The sequence below is a fragment of the Thermobia domestica genome, chromosome 9 (genome assembly GCF_964235325.1).
Source record: "Thermobia domestica chromosome 9, izTheDome1.hap1.1, whole genome shotgun sequence".
NCBI lineage: Eukaryota > Metazoa > Arthropoda > Insecta > Zygentoma > Lepismatidae > Thermobia > Thermobia domestica.
In genome coordinates this window covers 222133489-222151880 of record NC_137462.1, presented here as the reverse complement: position 1 = coordinate 222151880, position 18392 = coordinate 222133489, and positions in this window count along the sequence as shown.

Genomic DNA, 18392 nt, shown 5'->3' with positions numbered 1-18392 from the left:
TAATCGCGGAAGGATTTTCCACAACAACAAAAGTAACAAAACACGTGACCTATCGTCGGTTTAATTTGAAGCATTCACCATCGTTCCCAATACCATCAACTACAACAGCGAACCTCGGATTAGTACTGCTCATTTGTAGCCGCAATTGACATCAAAAAAGCGACGATTGATTTCGATAAATACTCTGCAACCTACTGGGAAAAAAGGAAAAGGGTAACAGTAAACATGTTCCTTTGTTGTTCCGTTTTTCTTCAGATAAAAAAATATTCAAAGAAAATTTGTTAATAGATGAGGGTAGAAAAGAAAAGTCAGGAAAGACTTGTAGTGTATAAGAATGTTACAGCAATTTTTGATCATTTCAGTACAGCCGTCACTTCTAAAATATTTGCTTAGTAGTTTGGGTTGACCAATTAAGAGTTGATTCGCAATTTCTAAGATGTCGAAGAAGGTGTTAGAAAATTGGCTAAAAAGGAAAAGAGACAATAGCTGTGTAAATTCCGTTGACGGAAATGTAAAAGCAAAGACATCAAGAAATAGTAAAGAAAAATCCAAAGAACATGTTAATTTGCCAGCTACTACTTTGGACAAAGACGTAAGTTTATTTCATATTATAAAGGTTGTTATGGCATCTCCGGCTTGATGACGCAGATATCAGAGGGATAACGTCCTTCGTTAAAGGCATTGGAAATGAGGATACTTGGGGCCTGTAATTTAGGTGCCATTCCGATATTTGTCTGGTGTGAATGAAGAAACATTTCTCTTAGGACAGCTGATCTGCAAAGGCTTTCTCACATATTTTTGACTTATTATTATTATTATTATTATTATTATTATTATTATTATTAGTCGTAGTAGTAGTAGTAGTAGTAGTAGTAGTAGTAGTAGTAGTAGTAGTAGTAGTAGTAGTAGTAGTAGTTGTTGTTGTTGTTGTTGTTGTTAAAGTACGAAGTTTCAAATCAGGCGATGCAGTATTTACGTAAACTAAATGATAATTTATTTGATAATATTCACTAGCCCACTATACATTTATGAGGTTTTCCTTTGGGAAATGAAGTGTATACGACATTGAATAGTAAAAATATTATAATAAAAATATATTATTAAATATATTGATTAAGTAATTGAAGTTAAACATGCTTTCCAGTAAGAATTATATAGAGAGAGGATTTACTTTAAAATGCGATGCAAATGAATATTCTAGTTTTAATCCGATTAGAAAGCTATAACTTACACAATACTATTTACTTCATTAGTTCTATAAACGTTTATGCTTATCGTATTATAATTATGTTTAAAATTATGATTTTGTCATTTCAAAACGTAGAACGAGAAATAAATGTAATATTCTACCTAGATATTTGTTAAGGAAACCTTTAAAACAGTGATGATTTCAGGGCATGACCTGTGGGAGAATATGAGACCCTGTCGACATAAATTCGTGGCCATATCTTCTATCATGCTCAAAGTGGACTAATAATGATCTATCAATTTCCTCTCATTCATATATGGACCATTACACGAGGAGAATCTTCTGAAATCATCAATGCTTATAATTAGTTTTTCATTACAAAGCAAAAGATAATAATGAAATATTGAACATACTTAATATTTTGTTTTCAGTTTTGGATTTTAAATTTGCAATTCATATAATGTTCACTTCTAATCGAATTTGAGAGAAAAGTAGTTGCCAAAGATTTATTCAAAGAAATGTTTTCAGTCTTCTGATGAAAATAAGGAACACACTTTTAAGAAAAAAAAAAACGAATACTTCCTACAGGATTTGAACACATAAACTTAAGACTTATATACTATTGACCCAAACCGCTTTTTTTTTTTTTTTTTTTTTAAAAAGTCAACTGACTCACCGAACGTGGTCCAGTAACTTACTCAAACTACTTATATCTAATTTTACTTGCTTTTTACTCGCTTTCTGCAATTACCTAGAACGACAGGGACACGAACACAGAAATATCGAGGACAGTTAAAATCACAAAGGCTCTCCCACCGGGAATCGAACCCGGGACCCCGTACACCAAAGGCGCACGTGCTAGCCACTAGACCAGCAGGGAGGGCTAACCGCTCGACCAGTTCGTCGTCTTCATGGAGTTTCTTTAGATTTTGTGTATCTAAGCGGGTTTCCTGCTCCACACTTTTTTTTTTTGTTTGTTTGTTTATGTCGATACCACTATAAGTTTGTGGTGAATATTTGCGCGTTATAGGTCTTGCAATGCACAAAGGTCTTTTCCGTATAAACTATATTCAATTTTACGTCCTAATAACTTATATGCAACAAGTTGAATCTGTGGAATGATTAGGGGAGTGATCGTAAATGTTTTCATAGTTAGAAGCCTGGATATGGAAACTCGCTTAACGTGGGGATGTACTATTGTGAAATTTGGTATATTCTTCAAGTATATTATATGGACAGTATAATTATTATCAATGACACTACTACTACTACAACTTTTATTATTATTATTATTATTATTATTATTATTATTATTATTATTATTATTATTATTATTATTATTATTAATTGTAACAACTCTGTATGTAAACGTGAAAGTAAGGCAGCTTGTATTTGAATACTAAAACACTAGTTGAATGAGGTAGTCGTGAAGTCTAGGAGTCAAGGACATTGCTCACTAGCTTCTGAATTTGGGTTGAGGGTCTGGGTTGAGTATTCGGGCTCGAGCCAAACACTGTTAAAAGTTATAGGGCACTGGCCAAATATCTTCAAAACTGCTCGATCCGGGTTTAGAATTGTCAACGACTCGAGCAGCTCGGCTCACAGCTCATTCACTATCGACCCGAACCAAAAAGTGAGCCGAGCCAACAACTCAACCAACGACTCCGCTAGAGCCCTCGGCTCAGTTGAGCCGAACCGAGCAGATGGCTCATCCCTACCAAGCCAGCTCGAGCCGATGGTTCACCGCAAGTGAGCCGGCTCGAGCCATCCTCTCAGTTGAGCCAAGCCGAGCTGAGTTTGTTATGAAAAGTCTCTTGTGGTTTAGCTATCGAGACGAGACGAGATGCGAGCAGTGTCCCCTCTCGTGAGCAACACTATAAGTATTCCATATTACTGTTTAGCTTACATTTCTCACGGCTTTCGTTTCCAGTGTAATCAGGCCATGATTTCAAGACGAGTTAAAACGAACGAACCATTTATCAAACTCGACTGAACTCGACGCGAAAAACTGAATCGGCTCGGAACTCGAATCGAGATTATTACCTTTGACTTGACTCGAAACTCAATTTGAATTCGAGTCGAGTAGAGTTTTAGCTTGACTCGTGCTCATCCCTATGCGTTAGAAAAAAATGTTGCTTATTATTATTCTGCTAAACTAATTATATAATAATAAGAATGTTGTTATATAAAATTAAAAATACAGAATATAGAGAAACATTACATTACAACTAATAAAATGAGAACACATAAACTGGGAGTGAATCAGGACTTGCCAGTAACTCTAAAATCGATACATTCTTTTTAAAGCTAATTTCAAACTCTATAATAAACGGGACTCTAGGATAAGCAAACTGATCTGAAAATACCCCAATATTACATACCATCAGCAAACTATTTTCTAGTAATAAAGTAGGCCTGCTCATCAGAACACAGTTTATTCATATTAACCCCTTGCTATAAATCGTTAATTATGGCACTGTAGTTGTTGATAAATATTTTCCGCCGGGGCAGTTCAGACTGGTTACTTTTAAATTTTGTCCTCTATCATCCTCAGCTCTTAAGAAAAAAGTGTTCTTTCAAATGTTCGAACGGTAAAATATTTTCATTCTCCATCTTTATAAAAACAACACCAATTAAAGTAAAATAGAGTACCGGTATCATTGCACTCCTAGTTCACTCACTGAATGTATTGATTTGGAGTTGCCAAATCTACGACAAAATCTTCCAGGTGCTTGCAATCAGTACACGTGATTTCCCTAAGGCTGTCTTCATCTTCCAAAAACAGCAAGTGGCACTACGAACTTGGGAGCACATGGTATTTGCCTCCATCCAGCTACAGTATAACCAATGCCCTCAATTTCCTTCGTGCAGTTGAAACCGATTTTCCTCCGTGCCGTTGCACAACGACAATTAGTCTAGTTGTCTACGTGTCGAACTGCTGAGCCAAAGGACGAGGGATCGAATCTCGGAGAAGGACATGAAAATTTTTATTACTTGCAGAATTATACATTTCACCCATAATAAAATGAGCATTCAAACAGTCTGTGTTTCCGTGGAAAAGTAAGAATTTATTTCAAGTTAAACTTGTGAGCAGTGAAGCAAAACGAATTGGGCTCATGGTTGTCCGAATATCTGACGGTTTGAATAAATCATACGACACGCCTTTAGTATGGAGTTAAAAGCTTTCTGATACGTCTATAGAAATCTCACTGAACTAAAAACCATTACGAAATAGGACCTACCAGAAGCTTCAACACCACGTCTGCGTCACTTCGGTGAACGCTGTATCGAAATTTCCTATATAAATTTCACTCACGTGACGTCTAGTCAGTCGATCGTACTTGGTTTGTTAGCTAACTATATTGAAGGGGTATAGACGAACAATATGCAAAATCCATTTTTCAATTTTGTCAGGAAACGAATAAAATGTGACGTCCTTATGTTTGAGAATTGTTGAACTTTTTTTTGGGGGGGGAAGGGGGAGCGAAATTTCACTCATCTGCTGTAAGTAGTGACTACTGCTGTTAACCATTGGTTTCTTTAATTTTTCATTTACACATCGTATCCTCTTTCAAGTTTAGTTCCACATGCCATTCCATTTAGTTTCATATATTCTGTTCGATTACATACTTATTCCTCAATCTCTTATAATATGTCCAAATTAACAAAACGGTTCTCTTGCTTTCTTTCTAATAATGATTATTTAGATTTCAAGAGAGTTAATTTTAAATAAACATGCAACAAATTTGTTAATTACTACGAGCATTGAGTTCTTCCTCATTGTGTGTTAATATATATTCTTCAGTGTTTACATTCTAATAATAATAAATATTTATGCCAAAGTTTGATATAATTGCAGTATACGAAGGTTAAGTGGGTAATAAAGCACTTCAAGCCAATATCTTACTTCAATCTGTATCGTAGATTACAATTATTGTTAAAAGAAATTGAATATTCGTATCCAAAATTGATTTTATGTAAGTAGGATGGTAGGGATGGGCGAGACAAGATTTGAGGTCGTCTTGTCTCGACAATATGGTGTAAAAGTGATGTCTCGACTCGAAACATGTATATTTTTCTATTGGAAGAGCTGTGCCTCGACTTGAATTTTGTCAGGAAAATTCTGTCTCGACTCCACTCTGCGCATCCCTAAGGATGGACAGTTTCAAGAGCCCAGTATTCCAAAGCTGGCGGGGTAAGTATTCCAACTACACCATTACGCAACATCTATTTCAGATACAACCATTATTATACACTTCATTTTCACAAGCTTCTTATAATAACTATATCGATTTCCTACTTAAATTCAATTATAGATAATTGTTTCTTATGTAGCAGCTAATATTCATGCTATACAGTATAAAAAGAGTACACATTCAATGTAAATAAATAAAAATGTAAGATATTACAGATTACTGGCATTGCGATTTAATCCCATTTTAAGCCGTACATATTTTCTAAATAATTGTTCAAATTGCTTTATAAGAATCCAGGTTATGAAGTACCCTAAGGTTTTGTAATGCAAAAAAAAAAAAAAAAAAAAAAAAAAAAAAAAAAAAAAAAAACATGCATATACGTATATAGGTGTATTTTAGGGGACTTCCGGGCTTGATCCGCCCCCAAATTTTATGTTTATTCAAATAACATATTGTAAAGTGAATGAAATATCTTGTAGAATGTTTACATTTTCAAGAATGAAGTTAGCAAAGCTCCCCGAAGTATATATATGAATAATTTTCATTTTGGACGTGTGGTTTTAAGTATTCAACTGTGTTCACATTTCTCATTTTTAGCGTTTTCGTATATGAATTATGGACATGGCGGGCTAGTAAACGGGACAGGGATTTGAAAAGTGACAGTTTGTCGGATAATGTGTTTCCAACCACTTCACAGTGGAAATTTATATTTATAAAAAGTTCTCATATATTTAAAAAAAAAGAAGAATAACTTTAACGTTCCGCACGGAGGTTCGAACCGTCGCCCTTCGGTTCAGAAATGTGAATAGCAATACTAAACCCGCTTGACCACAGACGCAACTTGGAAGAGCTTGTATTATAATATTGATAATAGCATCGCTCGAGCACAGATTTCTACTTGGATGTTTAAATATCCATTTTCTGTCGTTTTCAGCAATTTCTGCTTAAGATAATGGTTGATTTTGCATATTGGAACTGTGCATGAGGTATGCAATCAATATTAATTTTAAAAAAAGTAGTTTGATTTTGTTTTTCATTTTCACATTGCTCGGATGACAGTACGATTTGTAGCTAGTGTCTATATAAACAACGGCGGGAACATGCAATTCCCTGTGTATAGATCTCAGGCCCGTAGCTAGGAAGGGGCGAGGGGGGCTGAGCCCCCCTGTGGCTACCTTCAGCTCCCCCTGAAACTTTCACCAGTGTTTCAAATGCTTCTATATAAAGAAACGAGCAATGCATGGAAACATTGTTTTTGTTTTATCGTATTCAGACTTTGGCCACAAACTAAAGTTATGAGAAATACTTTGTCGGAAGCAACATTTCATTTATTTTGCCAACTACACTCCTTCAGTATTTTTATGAAAATAAACCAGAATAAACCAGATGGTTTTGTCTTCTTATTCTGTTTGAACCCGATTGCAGTTGGTATACAAAGAACGCCGTTGTCAGGCCTGGTGGCTTGGGCCATAAATAAGTCATCTTCGAATTCAAGGAGGAAGGTTAGGGATGGAGAGTCCCTGTTGTGAAATGAGTTGGGGGGGGGGGAAGCCACCAAACGAAAAGAGAATGAAAGGAAATGTTTTGTCTTTTTCCCCATCTCGCCAATTTTCATCGGCGTACAACAGAGGTTTGAAAATATAGATTTTTCATGGCAGTACGGTAAATCTTCTTCTACGATCCACAAGTACTTTCGTATGTAAGGTCAGTATAGTAGGCGGAGTGGCTGTTTTATTGCCCCTTTTACTGCCTCTCTTGGTGCCAGTCGGTAGCCATCAGATTTTCTTCGACATCAATAGATAACATTTGTTCATACGCGTAGTTCGTGTGCGTGCGTTAGAGAAGTCAATGTTCCGCAGTGATGGGTGTTTGTGCTTTAGTGCCGCTCGGAGATACGCATAAGTTTGTGTCTTGGTGGAAGCTGTTTGAGTTTTCAGTGCATTAATGACTAATGACTTTTATAGTAATTAAGCGTCTGTTTTAACTGATTGCGTGCGCATCGTGATGTGTTTTGCGTTCTTTCTGCAAGCACAGTGAGTTTTTTTTTTTTTAAATTAAGATTTCAGTGTAAAAATGGATAAATCTATAATACGTACGAAAGTCACTAGTGACCCCTTGTTTCCGTTCCATCATCAGCGAATGACAAAAACAAGAATATCAGTACTATACCACAAGATATTTCAAAACCGGGGGAAAATATTAAACAAATAAAACTGGAATCTTATCCTCGGAATAAAGACGGACGATGCTTTCAAACGGAATGGTTTCAGAGATTTACGTGGTTGGAATATTCGCAATCCCGGGATGCTGCGTTTTGTTACGCATGCAGACAGTTTCAACCTTATGGATGTAAAGAAGTAGCTGGAAGGCCGCTCTTGGTAACTGGAAGGCCGCTCTTGATAAATCAAAAGCAGGTTTAATAAAACATGCCGCAACAACGACACATATCGTTGCGATGAATATGTGGGCAGAGAAACAAAAGCGCACAGCTGTAAGGAAACCAGTGTCACTTTTAGTAAATCAAAGTGTACTTGAAAAAATCAGTATTATGTAAAGAGCACCGCGGAAATTATTCAGTTCCTAGCTGTGAATGAATTACCAATGAGAGGGACTTATAATGTTGAAGAACACAAGGAACAGAGCCTCTTCCGAAATATGTTTGAATATACACTAAGAAAGGACGAGAAACTGGCCGATTGTTACAAACAAATTCCTCAAAATGCTTCCTATTTATCTCCGGAAATCCAGAATGATATAATTCAAGTGATGACAGATACTGTTCGAGAAAATATTGTTGATGACATTAACAGTGCAGATGTGCCATGGTTCACTCTATTGGAGGATGGAACACGTGACAAAACAATCGAGAAAATGTGGGTATCGGTATTCGATATGTGAAGGACGGAAAAGTTCGTGAGTCTATTTTAAGCATAGAAACTCTGCCATCTCTTAGTGCCGATTCCTTTGCCGATCTCACACTTAATGTTCTTCGGGACTATGGTTTAGATTGCACAAGACTGTTGAGCCAGTGTTACGATGGGGCTTCTGTGATGAGCGGGAAGAAGGGTGGAGTGCAAGCAATAATACAGCAACGACTAGGACGTGATATTCCTTACATACATTGTTTCAATCACAGATTGCATTTAGTAGTAATTAAATGTGTGAACGATATTCCTCTTGTCAAACAACATTTTGATCAGTGTGTCATGGTTTATATTTTCCTTAAAAGAAGTAAAATTGCTACTTTGTATGAAGGTCGGAATCTTGCTCGTCTTTTAGAACACCGTGGTCAGGACATTTACGGGTAATACAAATAATTCGCGAGAATCATATGGAAATATTGGAAGTGCTAAAATTGGTTAAGAACGGGAATTTTAATGGGGATGAATTAGCAGAAAGTACTGGACTTATTCTGACTGTTGGGAAATTGCAGTTCCGATTTTGTTTATTATTGATGAAAAAAATACTTGAAATTCTTCATCCTGTTGATAAAATTCTCCAGTCGCATGAAGCAAGTTTAAGTACCGCATGAAATCTAGTTGATGCTGCTGTGGAAACATTGAACAATATTCGAAATGATGAAACGTTTCGAGATATTGTAGGTGAAACAAATCGCATGATAGAAGATACCCACATTGAAGAAGCTTGTCAACGCCCTTCAAGGAAAAGAAAAATAAGTACGTCACTACAGGATTTTGTTGTAGCAGAAACAACTGGTGTAGGGAATACAGAAGTTGAGTGTTTGCGACAGGTGTTCTACGAGTCGACTGATTTAGTTCTTATAGAAATTAACAGACGATTCCACAGTAACAATGCTTTGTTGGACGCAGTTACTACAGCAGAAAATCTCAAGCTTCCGAAAACAGACTACTTATCTTCATTAGGAATTACCATATCGTCTAAAGAAGAACTTGCTGTTGCAAAGGCGTATGTTAGCAAATGTAATTCTTCTGACGCCTTCAGTGAAATCTATAAGGTTAAAATGGCTTATGAAGATACTTATGCCCTACTTGCTTCTATCCGAACATTTGCATGCAGTACCGCGTTATGTGAATCTTCGTTTTCTGTGTTGACCCGCATAAATAGCCCAGAAAGACTTTCCATGAGTCAGAAACGATTGGCCAACCTGGTGTTTCTTGCGTTTGAAAAGAAACGAACTGCAAACATAGACATCATGAAAGTTCTGCAGAAGTTCAACGCAATGAAGAATAGGCGATTGGAGCTTTTTAAAGTCAAGTAAGTAGACGCATTTTCTTTTCTTTTCTTTTTTTTAAAGAATCTTTGAGTTTTACGGGCCACGGTTATGCCGAATAGGCTAAAGGGGACGGTGATGATAAGAATAAATGAATGAGCTAGTGGAATGAAGAAAGTGGAAGGAAACGGGAGAACCCGAGAAAACCACGCACACGGTGTTTGTCCACCACAAACTTCACTTGGCGTGAGCAGTACCATCATTTCAGATTTTTCTTGGGGGGGGGGCAAGACCTCTTGATATATGTAAAATTTTGCGTTTTTCACTGATTACTACTAGTCCATTGATAAAATCTATATAAATCTCAAACTCAGGGGGAGGGCAATTGCCCCTCCCTGCCCTCCCCAAATAACGCCCCTGGGCGTGATCTGGGATCGAACCAGCGTGAACGCTCTAACACTGAGCCACTGTTGTCTCCCTCCCTATTGTTTTATTCACAAGAAAAATAAATTGATGAATCAGCTATACATTCATTATTTGTTATTGGCTTTGATCATTTAACTAAAATTTTAAACTTTTACACACACAGTACAGAATTATAGAGGAGTACGGATTGTCCAAATTGTAACTATAGTATAGCTTATTCATCTATTTTATTTCTGTATTAATTCCTTCATATGAATGCTTTATATCTTACTTCAAACAATTACATATCATTGTTTAGTAAGTTTTCAATGTAATTCAATTTATACAAACTCTTAGAGTTACTTTTTCTCCAAATTTGTCTTAGAAAAAAAAAATGCATTTAATATGTAGTGAAAAAATTCTGAGATACGCAGTGTGCAAATTACTAGGGGAATGATGGAGAAATTCCTCTCTGTTAAGCTGGATGTCTCATATAAATTTTGAATTTCCTCATGATAATTTTCAAATGTTCACTTTAGTCCCCTTGTAAAATGTTCTTTAATTCACACATTGGAAATACGGATCTATAAATGTAAAATAGATGGGAGTATGGGGATATTTTTAAATAGCAAGCTGGTCATCTGATATACAGTACATAATGCATTATACAGTATGTTTCACATTACTGACCCTTAATTATTTTCTGTGTAGTTTTCGATTATTTCTACTCTGAATTCTTGTTTGGGAATACAATGATCGTAATTTAACCTTTAAACGCCAAAGGACGCATCTGCTGCGTTGAAATTTAAACCTTAATAACTCAGCCCCTAATTAAGCTAGGAAGATAATTGTGGTATCAAAGTCTTCGTGAAAGATGAAGCTTGTCGCCGATATGCATTGTTTGTATGTGGGGAGTACCACGGCGGAGACGAGAAAGGTAAATTTTATGTCTTTTTTTTAATTTTTTGGGGGGCATTCTCCATTGGGGGTACTGTCATAAAAATTGCACGCTAATACCCTGCAAAAGTACTTGTTACTTATATGAGGTAAGTAGGAAAGGGACAAGGTTGGCCAAGTTTTTAAGTATCATTTTTTTTTTTTTTTTTTTACGTAAATTACATTTATTTTCTGGACTTCCATATAAGACGAGATATTTTTTCACTGAATTGGTCTAGAAGCATAACTCTTGTTGCCTCGTTGCAATCTGTGTTCCATAACATATCCAACGGTGTTTCAATCATGATTAGAGGGTTCACCAGGGCCGCCAACGCGAATTTCTGTAACAGTCCTTCGAAAATTATATACAGGGCGCCTTATAGATTTTTTTCTGAATTTTTCTCTCGCTTTAAAAAATGGTAGCAATTGCTGCAATGCAAAGTACTATTACAATAAGTGTATTGCATATACATTTTCATCGTTTTGTCAGCATTGGGTGTCTGTATGGGTTGCAAGGGCCCCCCAAGTTCTAATTTTTTCGTATTTTAAAAAAGGTTTATGAACTTTCTTCTTCTACGATTAGGGTGGGAATTCCACAAGTGATACCTCGTTGGAATCAGTGTTCCGTAAGCTTTCCAACGAGCTATACATGAGGTGGAATTTGTAATTAGGGGGTCCCCTAGGTCCCAAGCCCGAGAGCCTACGATTTCGTTCAAATTCTTGCCAAGTGTATAAAGGTTAAATAGCAACAATAGATATGAAAACGTGGAGTCAGGTTGGGCCCCCCAGAAGTGCTCTCGCCCCCCCCCCTGCTTTCGAGTTCTGGCTACGGTCCTGATATATCTGCGGGAATTTTGGCGGATCTAGGCTCACTTTTTCGGACTTCGAAAAACAAACTCGGTTGTTTATCATCGCGACCACTGATTCACCCTCGCGGTCGACCTAGCTTTCCCTCTTACAAAAACGTTTGTGACGTATGACTGCCTAGCTTTCAGTGTTGCTCCGTGGATGAGTGAGTAGAGTCGTTGCTTAGTAATCAGAAGGTTCCTGGTTCGAGTCCTGCTCAGAGCAGTCCATTTTTTCATTATTTGTTTCCCATATCTGAATATGTTTCTCCTCCTCCGTAATCATCTGATGCTCTCAACTGAGTTCTTCACTTGAATTCAACAATTGGTAGTGGGATGCTCTCAGATTTGGGTGAGCTTTTACATGTCTACTTACCAAATCAAAATTTTCGACAAAATATGGATGCTATCCGATCATTTTGTCTCAAATTCTAAATTTGTGCATGTGACTGTATCTCTGTTTCATCATATTTGCATCTCTCGTTTTCCAAGGTCATCATCTATGACATAAGATGGCTTGGGAGCAAAGATTGAAATCATAAAAGTGCTATACCAATGGGCTCACTCTCACTAAGCATTTGATTAAATGTATGTGTTTTCATACTGCTGGAGGGGGGGGTATCCGCTCTTCCTACCCTCCTGAAGTGACAGAATATTTATTCAGACTCTGCAAAGTCATTTTATATCAAACGACAGAAAGAGTGTTCATTCCAACAGCAACAGGATTGGACTTCAATTTTTTGTTTCAATTTATCTCCACAAATAGAACAAATATCAAGTAATATGTTTGCCATAAGAAGTAGATTCATTTTATTTGGAGAAATGATGCTGTAGACGATAGTGGGAATTTCGCCCAAGTGTACGGGAATTTTCAGTGCCTGGCGATTATGCCACCCGCCTTCTTTTAAAGTTAATTCGGTTGCAATACTTGCCGGCAAATACTTCGGACTCAACTGGTGGAGCACTTTAGCCGTAAATCTCCATATGGCTGTACCATTTAGAAGTGTCCCCCGCTGTACATATACATACCTTTACTCATAGCTTATTTTGCGATCGTTCGTTGCCTTTTCGCATGCGCAATTAAACCGCAAACCTTACGTTCATACTACCCCAATTCAGCGCGCTATAAAACAGATAATGAACTATCAATTTTGAAGTGCTGCTGCCGCCACTATATGATGTTATCCGTGTTTACTGATACGCAGCAAGAAACCTTATTTATTACTTAACACAACTGTGCTGTTCGAATGTAGATTAGACGTCGTTGCCAAAACTACTTTTTTTCCAGTCAGATTCTGATTCTGGCCCACTGTGCATCGATAAGAAACGAAATTTCAATACATTAGAAACTATATACTTTTGAAATGTTCAAAATGGGCGACAGTATTAATTTCCACTAACAATTGTAAACCTTTGTAATTTTATTGTGGATGTGACCACAGAAATAGCTTTTTAATGTCCATTCTTTTAATGGGAGCAATTAAACGGGTTGAACTTGTTAATGATAGACTTTCTTTTATTACTCTTAGGGGTTGGTGGTGTGATACTATGGTTTTAAATATATAGGCCTATGCCCCAACAGAAGATAAGGATGTAAGAAGATATAAAAGAAAGAAGATAAGAAGATGTAAGAAGATAAGAAGATATAAAATATACTTTTTAAGAAGTATCACGAGTATTTGACCAAGTCCCGCAATACAGACCCGTATCCAGGGGGTCTAGGGGGTCAAGTTCTCCCTAAATTTTTATTGGCTCCTACTAAAATTTTCACGGTAGGCTTAAGGTGAACTATAATATGGTGATGAACTATAATGTGGTTCGATTGCCCCCCCCCCCTAAATTTTTGACCTGGCTACGGGCCTGCCGCGATACTATATGGAAATTCTATTAGAGGATTTCAGTGCGAAGGTAGGGCGACAGGATGTTTTCAAACCGGTTATAGGGAAAGAAAGTTTGCATAAGGAAAGTAATGACAACGGGGTTAGTTTCGTGAACTTTCAAATATCAAAAACCTTATCGTGAAGAGTACAAAATTCCCACATCGCGACGTTCGTAAATACACATGATCCTCGCCAGATGGAAGAACACACAATCAAACTGATCACGTTTTAGTAGATAGAAGAAGACGATTTAGCATAATTGATGTTCGCTCGTTCAAAGGACCCGATTGTGACATTGATCACTATCTGGTAGCAACGATAACAAGGGAAAGATATAATCGCTGAATAAAGAAAATATTCAACATCTGAAAACCGAGAGGTTTAGTTTAAAGAAATTAGAGGAAAATTAGGCGAGAGGGGAATACAAGATTGAAGTGTAATATATTCTCGTTTTTAGAAGGTTTTGAGAGCTCTAATGTTGAGGATACTTGGGTTCAAATTAGGGGTATCATTAAAATTTCAGCAAGAGAAACATTAGGGCACGCGGAAATACACAGGAACAAATCATGGTTCTACCAGGAATGCACCAAACTAACGGAGAAGAAAAAATAGACGAAACACCGTTGGCTACAAAATCCGAACGATACAACTACACTAAATTTCTTTGACATCAGACGGAAAACTTTCAAAATGTTTAGAAGAGAGGAACACGATTTTTTGAAAGCTTAAATTAATGAATTTGAAGATAATAGTAAAAGAAAAAATCAAGACATGTTGAAAGGCATCATCTAATTTAAGAAAGGATATTAACATCGCCCGCAGATATTAAAGAAAGACGATAGAACAATTCTTACTGACACAGATAGCATCTTGAATAGATGGAACGATTTCTTTGACGATTTGCTTAATACGCAGCCAAAAACTAATGAAAATGAAATGAAATATTTAAGTTTTACGTCCCACCGTTATGCCGGTGAGGCTAAAGGAGACGGTGATGATGAGTAATGAATGAAATGGTGGAATGGAGAAAGTGGGAGGAAACGGGAGAACCCCGAGAAAACACACGCACACGGTGTTTGCCCACCACAAAGTTCACTTGGCGGCCAAAAACTAAAATGTTTGTGGGGGAAAGGGAAATGCACAGCAGAACCGTAAATTTTAGAACCTAGCCGAACAGAAGTAGAATTGTGTAGACGAATTCTTTCTGAGTTAATTTTAGCTAGAAAGGAAAATTGTGGAACAAGACACACAAACTCATTCTCCTTATCTGGAACAAGGAGGAATTACCACAAGAGTGGAAAGAATAAATCATTGTTCCAATTCACAAGAAAGGCGACAAAGAGGATTGTAATAATTTTCGAGGCATTTCTCTTGAGTCAAAATATAATATCCTACAAAAAATTTTATTAACAAGATTGATCACATACGCGGTTGAGATTACTAAAGATTGGCAGTGTGAATTTAGACGAAATCAATCAACTATTGACCAGATATTTACCATTCCATAAATATTCGAAAAGAAATGGAAATACAATACCCCGGTGTATCAATTATTTATTGATTTTAGAAAGGCTTACGATTCTATTAGGAGATAAATATTATACAACATTCTTGCAGAATTTGGAATACCGAGAAAAGCTAGTTAGATTAATTAAGATGTGTTTAAACGAATTACCATGTAAATTCTGAGTAGGAAAATTCATGTCCACGAGCTTCCTCGTCAAGAAGGCCTGAAACAAGGTGATGCGTTGTCGACATTATTATTCAACTTTGTTCTGGAGTACGCTACAAGGAAAATCAAAGATAGCAACCAGGCTCTATATCTGAATGATATTCACCAGCTTATGGCGTATGCTGAGATGTAAATCTGGTAGGAGAAGGTATGAGAACAATAGAAGGAAATGCTTGCAGGTTTAGAAGTAAATGAAGGAACAACTAAATACAGTGCTGGAAATTGGTGTAAAGGCAGAGGGGCATTTGAAAGTACAAGAAGGCAAGATTGCCGAGGATGCAAAAAGATGATATATTTATAAAGTAATATTGTATACTGTACAAAATCAAAGGCAAAGAGAAATTAGGCTATTTTCTGGTGGAAATTAGTATAAATGCACCCATTGTTTCGACAAAAAATTAAAGTACAATTTACAGTACAGAATGAAAAATAGATGATCAGTACTTGATTGACAATCCTTTCTTCTGAATGAGTTGGAATATACACTTCGGTATTGTGTTTATGAGATCTATTAGTTGTGGCAGTGGAATCGCTGACTACTCTCCTCTTATCGCGATTTTCAACTCACGAGGAAGACCCATAAACCGTGAGAGTTGAATTTTGATGAAAATTAGTGACAAGATTCAGTTCAAGTTGCTAAGTAACGTAGTGATTGTCACTCGATGCGCAAATGCTTCATTGAGCTGCTACACCGACGTCATCTTGAAATCCAGTAGGCAATGTCCAAGTATATCCTTTTGGCTCAAAAATGAAAAAGCTTTTGATAGATATGACTTGAGTATTGTAATCCAAGGTAGAGCATCTATATTTGGGAGTACTTCCAGTGCATGATCGCCATCTTGAAAGGCGCCATATTGAATCGCAGTCAAATATGATAAATGACAAGGGGGTCATGTGGGGTATCAAATAGCACTGGAAGTTACTCCTGAATCCATTTCCGTAACCAAAGTTTACATATCTGTTTTCACTTCAGAGTTAAGAGCTCTCTCGCTCACTGGAACATATAAAAACTGAGCAAGTGAAATTTGTGTTATGAAATGCGGTCGTGCGAGCACTTACAGGATTTTAACTAATGGAGTAGTTAATGCAGTACACTAGCCTCTATACCAATCAGATCTTGAGACTAGTGAGAGAAATCGTTAATTAAATTGAAATGCCTGTACTGAATAATGGAATAGCAGCATGCTACAAGTTATACCTATTTCAATGTGAGCTATATATATATGAATCTGTGTGTGTTGCGATTATGCATAGCATTTACATGCTGTAATATAAGTTAGGTGCAACGGCAGATATGACCTTACAAGAATATGCCTTCAGGTTATTAGAAAAGTAATAGAAAATTAATTTAAAAAATATTAGAAAAATAATATAAACTGGTGCACATAAGCAAATATTAACCTATTAAACTTTTGTTCTTCAGTCGTGATGATTGAGATCCAAAACGAAGTGATTAGCACACAACATCATGGAGTAGTGCAAACACTTAACAAATGCTCTTTCGTCACAATCTTCATGACCACAGACAGTATTTTATACTAGTCTCCAGATCATTTGTAAATGAACCAACTATTGCTCCTGTTACGTACCCACATTTCTGCCATGTATATGCAAGCATGTCCTTTTGGACTGGCGCACAAAGTTGATGATACACAACAGAATGCATTTTCATTATGAGAATTCTGCCATATAACTTGTACATCGAACAAGTGAACACCCGCTACAATTAATTATTTATCACAGTTTTGATATAAAAACTAGTCTTGCCCTTATTATAAGCGACTGTTTTATCGTTAAAGGTGGAAAGATGCAGATATTTAATTATTTAATATTGAAGGAAAAAGCAAGAAAGAAGCTTCTTTTATGGATTGCAACTTGGTATTGAATCTTGTAATAATCTTTATTGCCATCTACCGTATTCTTAGCAGGTGTGTATGTATTCTCTTATCACTAACAGCACAACAGACTCAAGAAAAGTGAATTCTAAGTTTCCAGGTGTATCTTCTAAGAATTGGCTGTGAACTGATAATTTAAATCCTCTTCATTGTTCAATGTGGCAGCAAGAAATCGATTATATTTAGACAAACTGGCAATAAATACATTAAAGTATTTTAAGTAAATACTTTAAAGTACTTTAATAAATACATTAAAGTAATATACACGGTAAATTATAGGTTGTCAAGTATGAGTATATATATCCAAAGGACATACTTGGACATTGCCTACTGGATTTCAAGATGGCGTCGGTGTAGCAGCTCAAAGAAGCATTTGCGCATCGAGTGACTATTACTACGTTACTTAGCAACTCGAACTGAATCTTGTCACTAATTTTAATCAAAATTCAACTCTCACGGTTTATGGACCTTCCTCGTCAGCAATCGTCCCAAATTGCCGTCAATTGCCATAAACATTGCGCGCAAGGATGCCCTATAGGTTTTCTATCGGGTTAAGGTCCAGGCTTCTCGCTGGCCACAGCATAACCTTGATACCTTTATGTTGAAACCAATTTTGAGTTGCTGCTCCTCTGTAGATAGCAGCGTTATCCTGCTGGAAAATTAGGTTCTGATTGTCCAACTCCTCATACATCAGCAGCAATTCTATTTCTAACATCTCTGTGTACGTCAGTGAATTCATTTTGTGGTTGAGCCATGCAATATTGGATGTGTCTTTAACACAAAACGCTGCCCAAATCATAACACTTTCTCCACCAAAATTTCTGCTCATTTGCACTTGCTCCTCTTCCCTAAGGTCATGCCAATAGTGTTGGAGACCATCTGGATCATCTAAATTGAACTTCTTCTCATCACTAAACATAATATAATTCCATTCGGATGTCCACGACATATGTGTTTCCGCAAAGTGGAGTCGCGCCTGATTGTACGATGCACTAAGGGGTGGCTTACACTTCCGTTTCTTGAATGAAAGATGTGGATCTTGATTCAAAATTTGACACACTCTTCTAGATGTGACAGGTAAGTTGCAAGAAGCAACAATTTGAGAAGATGACATATTTCCGG